The sequence below is a fragment of the Crocodylus siamensis genome, chromosome 10 (genome assembly GCF_052110815.1).
Source record: "Crocodylus siamensis isolate JL-2025a chromosome 10, ASM5211081v1, whole genome shotgun sequence".
Classification (NCBI taxonomy): domain Eukaryota; kingdom Metazoa; phylum Chordata; order Crocodylia; family Crocodylidae; genus Crocodylus; species Crocodylus siamensis.
In genome coordinates, this window is record NC_143404.1 from 21,115,542 (window position 1) to 21,137,076 (window position 21,535).

At 41.4% G+C, this 21,535-nt stretch overlaps 1 protein-coding gene across 1 annotated transcript in view; it reads right to left on the reverse strand.

The window, feature by feature from the left end:
- The window catches only part of ATP10B (ATPase phospholipid transporting 10B (putative)), a 237,458-nt gene extending 225,063 nt beyond the window's left edge, over window positions 1-12,395 (reverse strand). The window contains exon 1 of the mRNA XM_090064914.1: window positions 12,224-12,395. The gene's annotated coding sequence lies outside the window, so the exon portion shown is untranslated. The remainder of the gene's footprint in view (window positions 1-12,223) is intronic.
- Between the last annotated feature and the right edge of the window lie 9,140 nt (window positions 12,396-21,535).

Consider the following 21,535-nt stretch of genomic DNA (forward strand, 5'->3'; position numbering starts at 1 on the left):
TGTCATCATCCTGTCCATGGATCAATACTGCGCATAACAAAAATGTATCAGTTAGGAGCACTTGGCCACACAATTTAACTAACAAAAATTCCCCATAAACATTTTTAGCAGATAGCTGTTGCAGATCTCCCAGAATAGAAGTTAACTAAGTTCATTGTTAACACATAATTTTAGCATATTCTCTGGAAATGAAGGATCTCAGTTGGTGAAACAGTTTTAAAGAGACTCCACACTTAGAATGAACCACAGCTGACTAAAGAGTTATGTCTTGGGAAATCTCACTGGACAACACAAACACGGCCTGAATTCGATTGGTTTGCTTCAGTCGGGCAAGTTTTTCATTTCTGAAGTCAGCCATTTCAGGCTCTAGAATCTAACTTTTCATTTACAAAATTTAAAATCTTGTAGGCTTTAAACATTCATATTGCAGAAAGATGCAAGGATGTCTGCCTCAGTCTGCAAACTCCTTAAAAGAAAGGTTATGTCTACAAAGCAAAATGAAGGAATGGCCAATGCACATGCTGGCATGGCTATGTTAGCTCAGTCTAACTAGCGACCTTGGTTCAGAGTAATGTTGTAGCTGTGATGGTCTGGAATACCCAAGGACCAAGATTTGCGAGGTGAGGTAATATTTTTTACTGGCCCAGCTTCATAGTTGGGAGAGATGTTAGGTAAGCTTTCAGGTATAAAATGCCCTAATTTGTCTGACATCTCTCCCAATAAAAAAATCTTGTGTCTCCCTGGGTTCATGCCTTATTTGCTACTGTAGGATAAAACCCATGCAGCCGTATCTCCTCTGCTATTACCTGTGCTACCTAGATTAGTTAAATTCAGCCAGCTAAGATTACACCTTCGTTTTGTTGTGTAGAGACACACTTATTCTGATAGGAGTGATCTGTATGCATTCATCTCACTGGATGGTTGGCCCCAAAACCTATATGATGGTAATGCAAATGTCAACATTGATTACTAGCTATGACAGCTGACTGAAGCATGCAGAAACAAAAAGGGACATTCATATATGCAGATCTGCATTCTGAAACGAGTAGCGTAATATCATCTCTACCATTGCATACGAATGGGAATTGGGAGTGTGGGGATGGTGGGATTGTCTTTTTTATCACCTCATTTAAACTACCAGAGAATTAATAGCTAAATCTCAACTAAATGGGCCTCTTTCGAAAAGTAAAACTTGAATCAACTGAAGATATTAATTACGTTCAATCTGTATAATCAATTTTTAAAAAGCAAAGATTTTTGAAACTGTATGTTTATAGGTATCCAAAGAAAAAAATATTTACAAAGCAGAATGATAAAAAGAGAAATTGAAATAAGCTAATATGTTTGTGGCATGAGAAAAAAAAGTCCATCGATCCAAATGAAATGAAATATTCCGTATATGCTATTATGAGTAATTATAGTAACGTGTTAAAAGAAAACAAAATATCTGATTTGCTTGATTAGTGGCTTAATATAATAGTTCATTTATTAATGATCTAGAATCCCCTGGTTATCCTGACTTCGTTATTCAACCCTTGAAAATAGCAGAAGGTTAGATACAGTCATTTATTATGACTTTCATCTGCTGAAAATTTTTATTTGCATACATCAAATAAGTTCATATACAGCATTTCTGGGAGAAATCCTATCTTTAAATTTTAACAATTATCCAACTAATAACTTCATTGCAGCTCAAGAGTATAATTCCAGAGATCAGATTATAAATGCCTTTAAAAATGAGGATATTTAAAATGGTGTTCCTCACTCTGGAGATTTAAATATAATCAGATACAGATGAAGTGCCTCCGATTCTCTGTATTTGCTACTGGACACAAATAATCCATATATCAGAGGGATTACTTTAACACTATTTTGTCAACAGCCTATCAAAACAGGTCAAAGTGGAAAATCTAATAGCATTCTTCTAAACTCCTTCCACAAAGTGATCTCTAAGGAGTCAAAATGAGACTTCAGGTTACAGTATAACATCACATCAACAAATGGATAGTAAGTCCTGCTCTGGGCTACATCTCTGTAGCTGATATCTTGCCACTGATTTTTAATTGTTTGAGTTCACCTGGAATAGCCAGCTCTGAGAGAAAGCATAGTACAAGACTGAAGCACCCAGTCAGAAGCAGTTTGGGAAACAAATGCAACAAGAAAGTCTCTCTGGATACAATGCAAGAGGTCTGATCATGACTGTCTGTTCCCCTTGCATGCTTTAGTTGCCAATGTAACTACTTAATCTTTTTATATAGACTGCCATTTGACTTCAGTGTTATTTCACAACCTTGAAATGAGCAGGCACAAATTATAATTCCCAGTGCTATTGTTTCAGGTTTGTTCAGACTTGGGCAAATATCTATCTATTTGCACTCTATTTTGTTCCTAATTTAAAAAGCTTATTTTTGCAACCAAAAGGGCTAATGATTTTTTTAAATTTATTTTTGGAAGCACAAGTCAGAAAAAGAACTACCCATTCTTCCTTGGCATAAACTTCGCCATTAATCCTAATGGTACTAAAAGTATTTTACATTCAGTTAGGGTAAAATATGGACATGCACACATTCACAATATTATTGTTTATTTTTGTAAGAAAGTTATTAATATAACTATAGAGCTTTTACTGATTTTGTCTTATTTGTGGTTAACAAAACCTAGTTCTGGAATTTGCATATCTTGTGCAAGTTTCAAGAGGTTGAGTAAAAAAGGAAAAAATATACTGGAGATATATGGTATATAGATAATACATGCAGAACAAGGCATGCAATGACTTTTTGAAGCACACTTTTTGACATATACAATCATATTAAGCTCATAGTATTCAACTTCCATTTTCCCTTTTTGTCCATTTCAAATGATAAGCAATAGAGTCTACAGTACAAGAGTAAAGCAATACAGAAAGCAGTGGTTAGTTTTCAAAATTGACAATATAGACATGTTTACGTTACTAAAAAGTTACCCTCTGCACACAGTAAAGAAGAATCAATCACTTTACACCTTAAACTGGAGTCGTGATTATACTATCCATTATTTTTTTCCCCCTGATTCTTTGATTTAGGATTATTATAATCCTGTTTATCTCTATTTTGTGATCTGAAATCCAGTTTAGCTGCTGTGCCTCAAGGACACTTGAGTATATAAAGTAAAGGCAACTTGTACTGATTTTTATGTGCACGTTGGCTATTACACTATGCCCAAGGTCTATAAATCTCCTGTACGAAAGAGTCATAGCTGTTATTGATTATAGTTTTATCATACGAGATAAGACAAGTGGGACTAATAAATCACATTTATGGATTATTTGTGTACATCAGCTGAGAGAGAGAGAGAGAGAGAGAATCAAATACATTTCCATGTTTGTTGATCAATCTGATTTATATGTAAGTAAGGATGTTTTTATGTATAATCCTTTATTGGATTGTCAGTCACTCAGATAATTGGAAGGAACACTTTCAGCCAGTCATGTCAAATGATCGGTCATCCGTCTCAAGAGCAAACAAACTGGCAGTCTAGCAGTGGGAGATACTAGCATTAACACCTTATCACTGGTCCCAAAAGCCACAGGATTAAATTAACTCTGAATCAAAAGGCTGAAAACAAATCACACATGGTAAATTACTCTAATTGGAAGTCTGTAATAACTGAAAAATGGACTATGACTAAGTTAATTGTGGGCCCCAGCAGCTATCGCTAAAGAACTCTTAACATTGTCATGGTACAAGAGCATGCTGTTCTGATCACTTATTCTTGTCCTTCACAGTTCTGACTATATCAGCTAAGTAGACAAAGAGTAAAACTCAGTTACAGTTTCCTTATATTTCAGTTGGACTATCTTATGCACTCATTAAGTATTTATGGCTCAGAATAAGCAACTAATTCTGTATCCCTGTTATAGGCAGTTTCTTGGATGCCCTAGTTTTGAAATTCACTCTGGCAAGATAGTCCCGAAGTGCTGGTTTGAAATTTATAGAGACCCAAGATCATGTAGACATTTCATACAGTACGGTGTGCTGTGGGAACTTAGAATCCCCAGGAATGGTGGGAAGATTAAAAAAAAAGAATATATATATTTTTTAAGTTCAGCTCCCTCAGTCCCTTGAGACGTAGCAAAATCCATTTTCAACAGAGCAACAAAAGATGAGTCAAAATTCCAGTCCAAGATAATTTTTGCCTAGATCTGCCTATTAGACACAAAAGAACAGTTTTGGGAAGGTAACAATGAATATAGACCAAGTACACTCCCAATTTGTCCATTTTGTTTCAAATTTACCATGTGTACTTTTTACATCTGAATTCAGATATAGTTCCTTTACCTTTCTATTCAGTACCTCTTATGCTTTCCCTTGCCTCTTCAGTAAAGTTTACCTTTTTGCTCATTAACAACATTATATACTTAAAAAAACCCAACACACACAACAAGTTGTTTGCCAGTAAGTAAGCACAGTATTTAGTTTTTGTACAAGTCTCTTATAAATGGGGAGGGGGACTACAGAATAGTGACTGAAAGCAAAAAACACATTATACAGGAAAGAAGAAGTTAATCTAAAGCCTTGGTTACATTCCATAAAATGTGTTAAATTATAAAAAGAGTAAATATCTGTTCCAGTCTCACTATTTCAGTTAGATTATCTTGTGCACTCATTAAGTATTTATGGTTTATAATACAGAACTGATTCTATATTCTTGGATATCTCTTGGACTCCATAGCACAATTTCTCTAAAGATCTGATACCATTTAAATGCTAGTGCTCACACATGCACCTATCTTCTCTTGGTATTAACCCCATTTCAAGAAGGAAAATGAAGGCACAGAAAAGCAAAGGTGACTTGTTATATAATATGTAACTGTAGGACTCTTAGCTCCCTATTGTATCCATAATATGAGACCATCTCACGTAAGTTAGGCCTTAGTTATTAGAAGTCTAGTAATAAGACTACCATAAGACTACTGTCCCTGCTATTAAGAAATAATGTTTTATGGCATTATGGTCTGGAGAACCCGGCAAAAATCAAGACTTTGTTCTACTAGGCAATGCACAGCATAAAAAAAAATGTATTACTCACCAGGAAAACTTGGAGAGATACTGTGGAATTGGGCAGGAGAAGAAACATTTTTGATCTGTATAAGTAGAAAATTGAGTAGGGAGGGGGAGATATTAAGGCTATGTTCATTCCATTTCCCTGCCAAGCATAAGACCACTGACAAGAAACAAGCCATCCTTTCCCCTCTCACTTTTCCATGTTCGGTGACAGTTTGACAGAGTAAATGACTTGGAGTCCTAGCCCGAGAGAGGGGCACTGGGCTGTGTGTTAGGACCCTGATAAACCATCTAGTCTGCTAAGTTGCTGGGCTTGAGTATGTGTCAAGTAAGAGCAAGAAGGCAGGGCTTGTTTCTTATGGCAGAGCTTCAGGCTGGCCCAAGGAGTGGTGGTACAGACTTGGCCTAAGGACATTTATACATGAGCTCTGGGAGGCCAGGGCTGGGGGCTTTAATTAGAGCAGCTCTTAGAACTCATTAAATGATCTTTAGTTAAAGTACCCCCACCACCATTTTTCAGTGTGAGGACGCTGGTACTGTGACGCAGGAGTGCAGTAAGTACCATGCTCCAGCAGACTTGATTAATTGAGTCTGCTCCAACACGCTGTAATTACAGTGCACTGGAGCAGCCTTGAAGCATACACCTTAAGAGACTTATCTGTGGTCACTCAAGAAGCCTATAGTCAATGCCTGGAATTGGCTATTACATGCCTAAACCAGACCAGTTCCAGAGCCCAGTGACTACATAATATTTATTCTTTTTTTAACCCAATTCTATCAAAACAATTTTTTAAAATAAGGTATTCCAAATGATGAGACTTAGAAAGCGTGTTCAACTCAACTACTCCTACCCTACAAACATTTTCACTCTAGATAGTAATGGATGCTGAAAAAAAGAGAGACAACCAACAGTTAAAATTCAAATCAAGTATGATAGAAGGTCACAAGGAAGGGACTGTGAGTCCTTGAATGACAATTAATTCAAATCAATATAGAAATTAGAGGGAAGGATTAGAAAGTGGTGAAATTTACACAGTGAGAACTAATTTATATTTTTAACAAATCACATCCTGTCATGCAATAAGTAAGGCTGGAATTAAGATTCAGGTCCAAGTTCCCCATTTTCTTTTTTAAAACTTAGTGCTAATAGACTGTGAACCTTCAGCCAGAAAGGCAGTCAAAAAAGATAATGCAATTACTATGATTTGTAATAAACACTGGTCAGTCCTCCCAGAGGTTGGATCAGCTGAAGTTTGTTCATTTTAATTAATGTCACAATGACAAAAGTTGAAGAACTACAGCTAGACTTACAAAAATCTGAACATAGGTAGAGCTTTTAAGTAGCTCTGCCATTTCTAAAAGCTGCAAAAGAACTTTGATAACAATATTTTGAATCACAGTCTCTTGCAAAAGAACATTGGAGGAAAAGGTCTGAATATACTTAATACCTTCACTATTGTGGAAATGGTACACTATAATAATTTAAGATTATGTCTATGGAATTCTTTTGACTTTTGGTTATAGGAGTTGAACAATCCTGTTTGTGCAGAATTGCTGTATTTGGTCATTACATTTGTACTTCATTTTTACATAAAATGTAAGAGGACAGAAGGTTATAAAAATCTTCCTAAACTTCCACTGAAGCCAAAGTGAATTTGCTCCTAAATCACTTGGGCAAAAATAATAATGCACTCATTTCACAGGTAACCTCCTAGTCTTCTGCCAGGCATCCTCCCCATGGACACCTTCCTACTCATCTCCCATAAATACTGTGCAAATAAAGGGGTTTTCAGCATGATGAGTAAAGGTTGGATTCAAGACATTTCAGACCCAAGCAAAAGGGCCCGCCAACAGCAAAAAAGCCTCAGTTAGGTCCTGGGAGCAGCGAGAGACACACAGGTGAAAGCGTGCTGCGCCCCCACGCCCCCAAAGCCCTCTGCTGACCCCCAGCACAGCTGGAGGTAAGTGGGGCCTGTAGTGGGAGGGGTTTAACCCCTAGAGAGTGGGAGGAGGTGCCTGAGTGGGAGCTGGGCCAGGTCTCGCCCTGCCCAGGCCCCTACTTCACCCAGCCCCCCAGGGAGCCACATGACTGGAGTTGCGCTAACAGGCTGCGCTAACAGGCTGCTTGTCTGCCGGTGTGTGAGTTAGTACGGAGTTCGTGCAGGAGGGTACATGGGAGGGCCTGAGGCCCTGCCTGCAAGCCCCCTAGGGTATGCAGAGTCAGGCCCAGCCTGCCTACCAGCGGCATGCCGCGGATGGGCACTCGCTGCACCCTGAGGGTCCCCTCGGGGTCTGCGGCCCCCCCCCCATCTGGCACCTCAGAGACTGCCACCCGGACGGAGCCTGGGGTTCTGGGCTCCACACAGACAGAGCCCCTGGCTCTTGGCTGCGGGGGCTGCCTGTTCTTTTTTCAGGCTCTGGGGCCTGGGAGCATGGCTATCTCCCCTTGTGGGGTCTGCTCCCTTTTGGGGTCTCTGGCACGCCAGTTGGAGGAGCTCCAGGCCACAACCCAGAGACTGTGTGCCATCAGGGACTGCAAGCAGGAGATAGATTCCTACTGCCAGGCCCTTCTCCCTCAGGAGACAGAGGGTAGACCACGGTCTCCCTCCAGGACAAGGGAGGACCCGGGGACCTCCCATTCTGTCCAGTCAAGGGGATGGACCAAAGTGGTCAAGGGCCCTAAGGCCCACCGCACCGAGGCCCCTGCCCCACTGAAGCTTAGCACCAGGTATGAACCTCTTGCAGCCCCAGCAGAACCTGCTGAGTTGCCAGCTCCTGCAGGTAACACAGGTTCAACTGCAGCTACTATCCCCTCTCTCCCCAAGACAAAACATAAAGTCTTTGTTGTAGGAGACTCCATCCTGAGGGGTAATCTGTTGCCCTGACCCCTTAGCCTGGGAAGTCTGCTGCTTCCTGGGGACCCACATCCGAGACACTGTGGAGAAGATCCCTAAGCTCCTCCAGCCCACAGATCACTATCCCATGCTCCTTATTCACGTGGGCACCAATGACATGGCTCGGAGTGCTCCCAGCCAGGTCATGATGCACTATAGGGATTTGGGAGAGGGGCTAAAGTATCCGGGGGCACAGGTGGTGTTCTCTTTGATCCTCCCAGTCTTGGGGTATGGGCTGAGGAGGGAGAGGAAGATCCAGGTAGTTAACCAAAGACTGAAGCACTGGTGTCATCGGGAAGTCTTCAGCTTCCATGATCACTCGCTCTTTGGCAAGAGAGGCAGTGAGCTGATGGGAAGAGATGGCCTCCACCTCTCTCTGCTGGGGAAGAGGCTCTTCTCAGCCAGACTGGCTGACCTACTCCACCAGGCTTAAATTAAGCAGGCTGGGGGGCAGGGGGACTATTGCCACTGCTGGCCCACTGAGCAACCCTTGCAAAGCCAGCAGGTCAAGGCACTTAAGGGAGCTCACCCCTGCCCCAATCTGTGGGCAAGGCAAGAGCTCCCAAGGGGACATTTGCCTGCCTGTACACAAATGCCAGGAGCTTGGGGAATAAGCAGGACGAACTTGTCCTCCTGCTTAACACAAATAATTATGATGTCATAGGGATAATGGAGACCTGGTGGGACTCCACCCATGGTTGGACCACAGGTATAGCTGGCTATATCTTGTACAGGAGAGATCGAGTAAATAAAAGGGGCGGGGGTGTAGCTCTCTATGTTAAGGAAAGCCATGCGTTTCTGCAAGCTGATGTTGGTGACCAGCGTGGATGACTGGAGACCCTCTGGGTTAAAATCCTTGGGAAACACAGCACAGGGGACACAATGGTGGGAGTCTACTACAGACCTCCCACCCAAAGTCAAGAGCTTGAACAGGAGTTCATCCGAGAACTGGCTGAGGCCGCATGCTCTAGGACCATGGTTGTCATGGTGACTTCAACTACCCAGACATCTCATGGGAGGATCACTCAGCAAAATCCAAGTGGTCGCAAAGCTTTCAATCATGCGTTTTCAGACCTCTACCTGACTCAAGAGGTTTACAGGCCAACGAGAGGTAAAGCGCTGCTTGACCTGGTACTGGCTACTGGGGATGACCTAATCAGTGACCTAATGATTGATGGGAAGCTGAGTGACAGCGACCATGAGCTGATCATCTTCGCCATCTTCCATAAAGCTGGCAAGTCAGTCAGCAACACTGAAGTCCTTGACTTCAGGAAAGCCAACATTGACTAGCTCAGGAGGCTTGTCAGTGAGGCCCTAAGGGACCATGATCCCAGGGGAGTTCAGGAAGAGTGTTTACTCCTCAAGGGAGCGATTCTCAATGCACAAACTAATTCTATTCCATCTCAGAGAAAAGGCAGCAAGAGGGCACAGCAGCCCCCCTGGCTCTCCAGGGATCTAGCAGACCTCCTGAGGCTAAAAAGAAAGGCCTACAAAGGATGGAGGATAGGATTTACCTCCAAGGAGGAATACTCTGCACTGGTCTGGTCCTGCAGGGAGCAAACCAGGAAAGCCAAGGCTGCAACTGAACTCCAACTAGCTTCAAGCATCAAAGACAATAAAAAGTCCTTTTTTAGATTTGTGGGGAGCTGGAGGAAAAGCAAAGGCAACACTAGACCCCGGCTGAACCAGATGGGACAACTGACAACTGACGCCCAGGAAAAAGCCAACCTATTAAATGGGTACTTTGCATCAGTCCCATGAGACACCCATGCCCACTATGGGACAAGGAGGTCCAGGTGAGGGAGATCCCCTGCCCTCCATCAATGCTGACCTCATGAAGGAATACCTTGAGAGGCTGGATACCTTCAAGTCAGCCGGCCCTGCCAATCTATACCCCAGGGTACTCAAGGAGCTGGCAAGCATCATAGCCCAGCCTCTGGCACGGATCTTTGAAAACTCCTGGCACTTTGGTGTAGTGCCCGAAGACTGGAGGAAGTCCAATGTGGTGCCGATCTTCTAGAAAGGGAGGAAAGTGGATCCGGCAAACTATAGGCCCATCAGCCTGACTTCTATCTCAGAGAAGGTCTTAGAAAAATTTATTAAAGAGGCCATCCTTAATGGACTGACCAATGCCAACATCCTGAGGGATAAGCCAGCATGGGTTTGTTGTGGGTAGGTCTTGTTTGACCAATCTCATTTCCTTTTATGACCAGGTGACCTGTCACCTGGACAAGGGAGAAGGGACTGTTGTCATATATCTTGACTTCAAAAAAGCCTTTGATCACCTCTTGGTGAAATTGTGGCCTTGGGTCTGCCACGATCTGCTGGCTGGGAAATTGGCTCTGTGGTTGGACCCAGAGGGTGGTAATTGATGGAAGTCAATCATCATGTGCCCTGTGACCAGTGGGGTCCCCCAAGGCTCTGTCCTTGGACCCATATTGTTCAACATCTTCATTAATGATGTGGACATTGCTTAACCAATTGGTGGATGAGAACCTGATGGTGTTTAACACTAAAAAATGCAAGGTTCTCCACCTTGGAAGGAAAAACCTGCAGCGTCCTTATAGGCTCAGCAGTGCTACGCTGGCTAGCACTATGGAAGAAAGAGATTTGGAGGTCATGATTGACTACAAGATGGACATGAGCCTGCAATGCGATGCTGCAACTAGTAAAGTGACGAAAACGCTGACTTGCATCCATACATGCTTCTCAAGCAAATCCCAGGATGTCATTCTCCCCTTGTACTCGGCCTTGGTGAGGCCACAGCTGGAGTACTGCATCCAGTTTTGTGCCCCAAAATTCAAAAAGGATGTGGAGAAGCTTGAGAGAGTCCAGAAAAGAGCCACGCGCATGATCAGAGATCAGGAAAACAGACCTTATGACGACAGGCTGAGAGCCATGGGGCTCTTTAGCCTGGAAAAGCACAGGCTCAGGGGTGATCTGATGGCCACCTATAAGTTTATCAGGGGTGACCACCAGGATCTGGGGGAACGTTTGTTCACCAGAGCACCCCAAGGGATGATGAGATCGAATGGTTATAAACTCCTGCAAGACCGTTTCAGGCTGGACATAAGGAAGAATTCTTTACTGTCTGAGCCCCAAAGGTCTGGAATAGCCTGCCATCACAAGTGATTCAAGCACCTACATTGAACACCTTCAAGAGTAAATTGGATGCTTATCTTGCTGGCATCGTATGACCCCAGTTGACTTTCTGCCCTTTGGGCAGGGGGCTGGACTCAGTGATCTTCCAACGTCTCTTCCAGCCCTAATATCTATGAAATCTATTAAAAGTGTTCAAGTTTCTAACTCAAGTGGTCCACCACAGAAAAAGCCCCTCTCTGTAAGTTGAGAAAGTTTCTGTGGATCACAACTACAATGATATTACATGCAGAGAAGGGCAGTCTCAAGTAGCCTTCAAAAACAATTAAAAAACAGTAAGCAAAGAATGAAGATACGAGCACATTGCTGTAATGTTTTTGTACGTAAGTGTTCTTAATAAGTTTTAGTTTATGAAGAGACATAGGGTGATATAGACATGAAACACAGAAACAAAGTCTGCATGTGCCAAATGGTCCCCCTGTCTTGGAAAGTGAAGAAATCTCTTTTCTCCTCCAGGAAAACTCACCCAAATCCCTTTGTGTTCATAGAGACACTGAAGAGACTGGTACCGTAATAATGTCATGGTGCATTTTTGTCTCTGAATACATGAGAGACACCATCTTGTTATGCAAGAAGTGGAAGAAGATCATTTCTCAGTTTTGGTTTTGGCTCATCATGCACACATGCAACCAGAGTCACACACTCAACTATTCTATATTTATTTATTCGAAAAGAAACAGTAGCACATAAAATTCAATGCGATAATTCAAGGCAATTTTCGCTCTGGATATCTACCAACACATTCTCATTATGAATCAAGGCTGACAGGCAAAGCTTCACAATATTCTAGATAATTATCTGAACTTTCCCCTTGACAAATCAAATAAATAACTGTTCGCTACTCAACTTGCAGTTCTTCCTCTCCCAAAGATCTACTTATTTCTCTCCATTTCACACCAGAAAATTAGCTTTTTAGGAGTCTGCTCACCATGACAAAAGGAAATAAAAAAGGCAAAATATGAACATTCAAAATCAAGTGCTGTGAGTGCAAGTTCTTTGGGAACATTTCTTCCAACCTTCCTACAAAGCATTCGACATATACACAGTAAGAACCAGAAATGACGATTGTGAATAATGGCAATAAACTATTTTTTGCCTATAATCTAGTTTGGGGGCGGCATTACTTACTCAATATATTCTTTGCCTCTTCTCTCCTCTGTTTTGCCTGAAGCTCCTCAACAGTGAATTTATGAATCTGTCATACAGTAATATCTCTAGTATGATAAGGGGGTTGTGGTAAAAGCAATCTGCTCTCAACCCTGCAGCCCTTTTGGAAGAAAAAAATTACTATTGTAAAGAAACCTTGCCTTATTTCACTTGCAAAAGTACAAGCAGATCTAATGAATTTGCTGCAGCCACAGCTGTAACAGGAATTTCTAGTTTTGAGAACTGGTCACAAACCCCGCCTATCACTCTGGCATACTTTTCATTAAAACTACAGGGAACTTGAAGGAGGATGAGACCATATGCTAATATTTGATGACATGAGATATAAAAATGTGGCTCTGCAGTGTTCTGAGGACAAAAGAAAGGGCTGCTTTTAAATAATGTGAATATTGTAAGTTAAAACAAGTAACCATAAATGTCAAGGGAGAGACTCAAATATGCCTCTGAGCACAAATTTATGCTCCGTCCAAGTTACTCAGATCTCTGAAATGCTACTTGCCTCTTAACATTTAATAATTAAGCTGTGCAAACATTAGCATTGAAGAGGAGAGGGAAAGGGGGCAGGCGTGTCTACTTTTACTCATTAATTGTGCTTCCTGATTAAAAAAATAGATACAGAACAAGGAATGAGCTTATATAAAAAGTGGAACCAGATTCTGGCTGCTCCTGGGTAGTATTTTGAACCAGTTAAACTGCAGATGACATAGTTAACAATGGTCACATGGAGGGATTCAGTACTAGCAGTGGAAAATTACCACCATTAGAAATGATTCTGGGAGAGGGATCAGTACAGGCATTCAGCCTGCAACTGCCTCTTCTCTGCTTCTTGCACCTTCTCAACACTGGGACGATCACAGTATGGCCAAAGCATGGGAAGCAGCAGCTACTCCAGTCCCCCGAGTCACAGCAAAGACCCTACCCTCTCTTCACGCTGAGGACTCTGATATAAGGAGTGGCCAGGGAGCTTGGGGCTCAGCTCTCTCCACTCGGGTCTCAGTGCCTGGAGCTGAGCAGCCTGAGCAGCACAAACTCCCGGCAGAGCCAATGGGGAGCAGTAAGTGGCTGCTTCCCCACCCACCTCTTCTGGTCTACATGAGGGGAGCCTCCCCATGCCTCCTCCAGACTAGGGTGACTCCAGTCTTTGGAAGTCATGAAGCTTTTCCCTGCCACTTAGTTCACCCTCATCCCCCGGAGGGGTCAAGCAATGATAAAGTGTACAAGCATTTATTCTCCCAGGAGCAATTTCTGCTGGGTGGGAGATGGGTAATTTCTTCCAAAACAAAAATGGCACTTCAGGAGAAACTGTATGAATGCCTGTACCCACATGGTTTCTACTGCCAAAGCTGAGCTTCTCCTAGTTGAAACATTATACTTGTATTTAAATTATGTAAATAGTCCACCCTGTCTTCAACGCGAGAGGTTTCATTCCATAGCCCATGGCAGCTTTAGGTCCAGCCTGGCAAGAGTGGGGAATAGTTTGTATTTCATCATGAACCGACCTTGCTTCTCCATGCAAATCCACAGGTCAGACAGCTTGGAAGGAATTCTCAAAAGGAATGGGGAATACTGCATGGTGCCATGGCTAGCAAATCATTAGGGATCAATATTAATGTGCTGTATGTACCAATTAACTGTGCTCATTGACAGTAATGTTGCTTAATGAGAAAGTCTGACTCACTGCATGAAAAAGAGAGAACATGCCATTCATATTATTAGATCAGTTTCTCAGCTTTGTTACTACCTAATTTTTGGAGCCCTCTGTGATAGGTAGATGATCCATCCCAACCTATTACTCCCTCATGATGACAGAAGAAAAAGAAACCCAACACACCAACTAATCAAACAACCCCCCCGCCGCCGCTTCACACTATCGAGCAATACCATTTTGAGCATCATCACAGATAGAAAATCTCAGTTTAGTATCTTTTTTCTGACAGATTTCTTCATTATGATACTAGTTTCCACCAACTTCTACTTAAAACATAACAGAGAAAAGAGAGCACTTGACTGGAGGAGATGCAAGACAGAATTGCTGAAGGGATGATGGCAGGGAGGGGGTTGGAAGAATCACACAAGCATCAGCTGCAAAGGTTTTTTTAGAGAATGCACCACATTTTGGAAAGAAGACAAGAAACAAAAGGCTCATTAGCTTGAGTAGCCTGAATGCTTGCCTAGCTTTTAGTATAAATTTTAAGTTCAGCTGATACCCTCTGGTAAACAAACAGCACTAGAAACTACTTAGAAAGCAATTATAGGTGCTTGTAGTATAAAGTCACCTCAAACAAATTCCAGGCAGAAACATTGATTCCTAATTTATATTCCACTAAAATAAAATTCTTGTTTGTACAAGTAAAGGAATCTTGGAAAATGCTATTAGGGATTGAAACATGGCCTGAATTAATAAAAGGTAAACAGAAATGATTTTTAAAATGGCAAGATTGATATCATAACTCTGCAAATCAAAAGATGAATTTATTTGGAGAAAGTGTTCAGTTGATAGAATCCATCAGCTGAAATGCTGATAACAGAAAGTTTCTGTTACCTTTTATAATGGGAAATTTCTTTAGTAAATGGGAAAAATAGCTATTCCAGGAGGAAAGGGTGAAAGGGCATTTAGAAAGACACTGTCAAAATAGGCTTTAGAATTTTAACTCTTCAAAATGGTTTCAAGATATGGGAAGGGAGAAAGGGAAAGACACAATCATCCCATGTCCAAAGCCCCATCGCTAATCAATAAGCATTGAGAAGGATTTCAGTTGCAATCTACTAACTTACTCATTTTTTTAAACTCACTATTGACATACTGTTATGCACACAAATGGTAATTTGTGCGTGCCAGCTAGTAGGCTGTCTTTGGAAATGGAAAAACCTAATCAGTACAGTGAATTTAGCCCATTCTTAGCCCTTCTGCACATGAATCAGGGCATATTAGAGGAAGCTTTTGTTTAATTTTGACATTTTCATAGCAACCCATGCATAGGACCAAACACTGACAAGACTATCATATTTAAAAAGCAAGTAGCTACATTTTAGTCTATACTTATGGGTATAGCTGGTCAAACTGCTTATCTTATTTTACAGTATGTTAGTTATAAAAGTTGTTCCCTTGTAGAGAATAAAAATAGCCAGAAGAAATATCTATTCAAACATGGTATTATGGAGCTCTATATTTATTCTCAGACAGTCATATTTATTGTAGTCGCAATACAGTTCCGTAACAACCAGGATCAGAGTCCAAGCCACCTTTCTCTGTCCTGTCTCTCAAAAAGGAAAAAGTAGATTCCCTAGTTATATTACAGACATGGTCATTTACACTTTCTGGAGAAAACAAGGAGTCTTGATTGTCTTGTGATTTTCCAGCTACCGTTTATGGAAAAGTTTAAAATTGCATTTGCTTCTCCGTCAGGTAATTTAAAAATCTGATCTTTCTAGTAATAGATTTTCTTGAACCAATGAGTCGCAGATGTTCCTTAGTTCCAATAACTTATCTGAATACAAGATGGCATGCAAGTAACAAAAGGGTGGCTAAATATGGTGCACAGTCATTAAAAACATGCATACTCCATGAAACAGTGTTAATGGTCTTCACATTTCATGGCTACAGAATAAAACTGGTATTAGCACAAACCATCCATGAAATGTATTCTTCAATTTCACTTACACTTTAACATAAAATATGCTTTAAAAAACCCTATTGCAACACCATCTCATTTCCACACTAACAATGATTGCTTTTCTTTTTTCTAGTGTGTGAATTTGAAAAGTGGGAATCTGCCATCAAGGCCTATAAATTTGAAAGTTCCAGAAATGAAAACAGATTAGGTACAGTAAATCCGCTGTCCAAGTCATTCTTTTTCATTAAGATTTTACTTTTCCAGTAGATTCAGCTTCTCATTCTCTTTCCATTTTCTGGAACAGGAAAAGCTCCCAAGCATAGGCGTTTTGAGTTGAATGAGCAAAATGATCCTAAAAAGACTTTGAATGGCCAGGTAACATCCAACAAGCTTTTCCCCACAATGCAGCCTGACATGATCCTCTGGAAAACTTTTGAAGAGGTACTGGGTCAGTGAAGAATTCAAGGCAATGAAGACTGTGCATTGTTAAACTGGGCTGATTTTGTATGTGAATGACAAGAAGGATTTTAATGTAAGGTAACTGAGGAATCATGTAGATTTATCCAGAAATAAAAAAGATATTGTAATAAAGGTCTGTTTTTTAATCTAATCACTGCTTCAAACATTAAATAGTCCAGTCGAATAATTTCATTTTAGTTATTGGTATTCCCCAATTTCACTCTTATCCTTGTAAAAAGTGCTCATCCTGGGCGTGGTTGCAATGCCCCCTGGTGGCCACTCAGTCCTAGCCAACTTGTGACTCTTCTTGGGTAAGACTCTCCCCTTCTCTTGCCCTCTGTGCATTGATGTTGTTATGCTTTATGAAAGGGAAGCTGCCCCAGGACTTCCCAAGCCTGATCATATTCTTCTGACCACAGGTGTCTGTAGCCGCTGCCTTAAGGGCTAATTACATGGCCTTTTTACCAGGTGGCCTTTTCAGTATGCCCAAGCCTCACAGATGTTATCCATCACCAGCCTTCTTAGGCTGTGGCCTCAGCCCCTATGACTAGGCCTCCCTGCCTGGTCATTTTGTTCATCTCAGCTACACCTTGGTGTATTTTCTAGGCCTGTTTCTCCCATCCACTTTGCTTTTCAGAACTACTCCTTCCCACCTGTACTCCCCACTAGGCCCTTTGCCTACGTGAGCTACACCTGGGCACTGCATCCTGCCCTCGCAGGCTCACATCTCTGCCCCTCTCTGGGCTTCAAGCTCTTAGCCCTGATCTCTGGCTTGCTTTGCCCCAATCACCAGGCTACTGTGCCCTGCCTCTGCCCCTCTTCAGGATACAGGCCCCTGCTCCTGATCTTTGGGCTGCTTTGCCCCAGCTCAGCTGTTCTGCTAGGAGCCTGGCTGCCAGGAGCTCCTTTCCATGCAGCTCTCAGGGCTAGACGGTCTGACCAGATCAGGCCCTAAGCTTATATGGCTCAAGCTCAGCCCCCTTCTGGTCATGTGTCTCCTCAGTTGGCCCCTGCCATGCCTGCAGGCTGCTTTTCCTTCAGTCTCTCTCCTTTTAAAGTGATAAGCAAGTCACATGCATCAAAAACTGTATTTTAAAGAGCACCAGATCAAGCAACATAACTTCACAATATTTTGGTAGTGTTGGAGAGAGTTGTAGTTGTGACAGTCCAGGAAATATGGAAGAAGCAAGGATCTTTGTCGGCACTTTTATTCGACCAACTGCATGGTTCGGAAAGACAAACTTTTGAATACAGTGCACTCTTGTCCAGATGGGAGGAAAAAGCAGGCACAGCAGGGCCAAAGCGGAACACAGTGTGTTCAAAAGCTTGTCTAGAGTCTATCCCTGCCATACACTTGGTCAAATAAAAAAAGATAGCACCCACAAAAATCTGGCCTTTTCCATAACTAACAAAACAAGTTACACAAAGCAGGATGATGGGAGTTGAATCCTAAAAATACAGTTGAATTGAATTGAAACATACATGGAAATGGCAATGAAAAAATAAAAATAAAACTGAGACCACTTGTTTGAGATGTGCTGGAGATGGCATTGGTCAAGTCTGAGATTAAGTTACAGGTGTATGCTATTCCAGGATGAAATGGCAAACTAATCATCCAGAGTTCAATAGAAGCTGGTTTCTCAAGATTTCAGTGGAAAATGTATAAAGTTTCATCTGCAGCCAAGCTAGAAAATAAGTCACCTCCTGATGTCATATTTCAATTAGCCTCCAAACCACAGGAGGCTTAAGACCCAGGAATTGATACCAGTATCCCTTGAGATCCAAACGGATACAGAACAGAACTGCCTATTCTGGCTTCTTTCAAATTCATATTTGAATTTTTCTCTCCTGCAACAGAATTCTCCCAAACTGGCACTAGATAAAATGGTGAAAGACAGCAAAATGCACCAGAGAAAAACCCAGACAGTGTCAAAGCATCTACTGTATCAATTACAGCAGGGGACCTGCACTGAAAAGAGGAGAGAGGAAAATCAGAGCAGATGTGAGCATGCCATCATAAATATGCTAGGAGCAATGGTTAATTAGAAGATAAGGAAAATGTATTAGTGCAGAAAAATTAATGAGCTCATAAAAATCAGTACCTCTGACAAAGAAGAACGTTGAGGGGAAAAATAGCAAAGGTTACCAGAGGGGGCAACTGCAATTTCCAGTCTTAAGCATATCTAAATTTAAGATTTTAATAGAATTTTTAAAACTTCCTTTACTTAAAAGTAAAAACAAAAGGCTTCTAGAAAGTTCAAGCTATTTTGTTATTCTTTACATGTGCACTTAGGTTAATTCTGTTCACGCTCCACTAACAGTGTAGCTGTAACCCCCACCACCCCCATTCAAAAGGGGAAACTGTATGTTGAAAGCCAATAATTCTGTCCTTAAATACCTTCCACTAACTCTTATTAAGGCCAAAGGCTTTGGCTATACTAGCTGGCAAAGAAAACACTGCACAACTCTATTGCTCTGCAGAAGCAAAATGCAAGGCATCACGTACAGTCAACCTGATAAAACAAAATATGCAGCTCAATAAAGGCACGGAAAAGACTTTATTTTTTAATTGCTCTTACTTGAGATAATCCTAAATCACTGAGTCATTCATTTAACAGAATGTGAGAGGGACAGTTTATTAAATTGTAATCAAGACAGATTTAATGACTGGACCAAATACTGCAGAATTGAAGTTTGTGTCCTGTAAACTTTAAATTCATTTTGGAACAGAAACGAAAAGCATTCTCATGCCAGTCTGAATCTTCAGTGCCTGAAAAACTAGGTGGGATTTCTGCAGTAGGCTTTTCTAATGCAGATGGGCACTTGGAAATTCCATTCTTGCTGAAACTAGTAGAAAGCAGCATTTGGAGTTAAAATAGCAGCAGCAAGAAACAGTAGCTGAACTCTCATGGGCTTCCATTAAAGTTTCATGTTTCAGTTTGAAATTTGGCCAAAAGGTTCAAGTTCTTCTTGACTTCCTTTCCAACAATTCACTTAGAGATTTATCATATGTATTTTGCTCCCCAGCCTGATGGCCTGTTAGGAGTAACCTAAATTGCTGAGCAAAAGACCCAGGGTTAAGTTTTCCAGTCCTTGCTCTATGGACTGGGAGTATTACAGGAGGGCTTATTTAGGCATGCGATATGATGTCTAGACAGTTTGAAAATACTACAAACTAGAAGAAAACTTTCCTATGTTAAAGTTTCTATGAATGCTCAGAAGTGATTCAAGTGAAGCATCTCAGTCACTGATCCGACTTCACTGAAATTCTAATTGTCCCTGGGAAGCCTCCAAATTCTACCTGAATCCCCATAAAGATAAGAGGACAAAAATCATCACTAACTCATATGACAGTATTAAGTTCTGTTTAAAAAACGAGTGGTGCTGGTGCTCCATTTTTTTTTGGCTCTGTGCTTAGAAAATTTGCACAGGAAGTGCAATAATTATTTTTAGATCTAATTCACTCTGAGGGTATTTGAATTCAAATCTCTTCCTTCCCATAAGAGCAGGGACCAGAACTGAGGACTTCCCTCTGCCAAGGGAGTGTAGCAATCAGTAGGCAGTAGAGGAATACTTCCTCTAGCTTGCTTCTCCCTTGGCCTTTTGATTCTTGTACTCTTAGGTGAGGTGCTCAGTGGCCACTCCTCTGAGAAGTGGGAAATGGATTCAACCCCCACTCTGGTTTTTGGTGCTAATAACCCAAGACTTTCTGGACAAATGTTCTAACCACTGGGTTTTAGGCAAACAGAGACTATCATACAAGAGACTAGGTATTCTGAATTCTGTCTTCAGAAATCCATTGTGTGCCTGATGTGTATCCTTTGAAGTGTATGTAGGCATTGTGAATCCCAAGTGAATGGAGATGCCTAAAAGACAGCTTCAATCAGGCACCTAAGCTCCTCAGAGGCCAGAGTTCAGGAGATACACCTGTACTTCTGCAGTTTGCACTTGCTACCTTCAAGCATCCCCAGACTTTTAAAATTAACCTTTGGAGGAGCTTAATGTTCCCCATACTCTGTACACAGCCAGGCACCTAAAACTGGATCACTTTAGGCACCTCTGAAGTCTCTCCATTCACTATACAGGGATCCTAGCACTTAACTAGGTCATTTTTAATCATTCTCTTGGGGTGGATAGGTTGGGAAACACCTAGGTCGAGGTACATTCTGAGACTATTTGACTCTTGGGCTATGTTTACCGTGGTCACACAAGAAATCTGTGGTAGAAAAGCAGATGTCCCAAAAACGAGCCCAACCCTTTCCTTGAACTTCTTTCCATCATATACATTTATAATGTTCATAATTACTGTGTTACTACACATACGATAATAAACATAAGTAGAGGTAAAAAAATCTTACTTGTTATTTGGTAATAAGATAACCATGAACCACCAATGTGATGAGGTAGTGAAAAAGCAAATACAGAATGTATTAGATGAGGTATGTTTAGTAAAAAGGGGCCATAGTAATACTATTGTACAAGTCATTGGTAAGGCATCATCTGGAATGCTGCGTACAGGTCTGGGCAGCCCAACTTCAAGAAAGATAGAGCAGTTCCACAACAAGAGCGAGGACGATGTTGAGGATGTGGAACAATAGAATAGTTGAGGGGTGGGGGTGGGGATAGGGGGAGGCAACAGCTCTAAGCACCAATTTGGGGGGAGGAAGGAGTGCACGAATAACAGCAATTGGTGCCGTTGGCCAGCTGGGAGAAGGAACAAGAACAAATACATATAAACTGGCCCTGAATAAATTTAGGCTGCATATTGGGAGGTAGCTTAAATTAGAGTGGATCTCTAGAACAATCTCCCTGGAAGACTACCAGAAAGGGGAGCCAACATTCCAATTAATAAAATTATTAATGGAATTACAAGAAAAAAGTTGTGAGAGACAGCAGGGAACTAAATATGGTAATTCAGAAAGTTCACCCTGTCCCATACGCTTGATCTTCAGTCTCAAGCGGAATTTCATGCTATCGCTGAAATTGAACCTTTCATGGTAGTTTTCTTTACCAAAATAAAACCAAAACACCTATATGAATACAATGTTGGTATAGTTTGAGTTGAAAAAAATAAAAGTATTGTTTATTTAAAATGAATCATTTCTTGATGCAGTTCTTCCAAATGTGTGATCAAGGAGGTATCAACAGCTATAAATCAGTGTAATGACATTACAGGCACATTGTAAGCACATTCATTTAT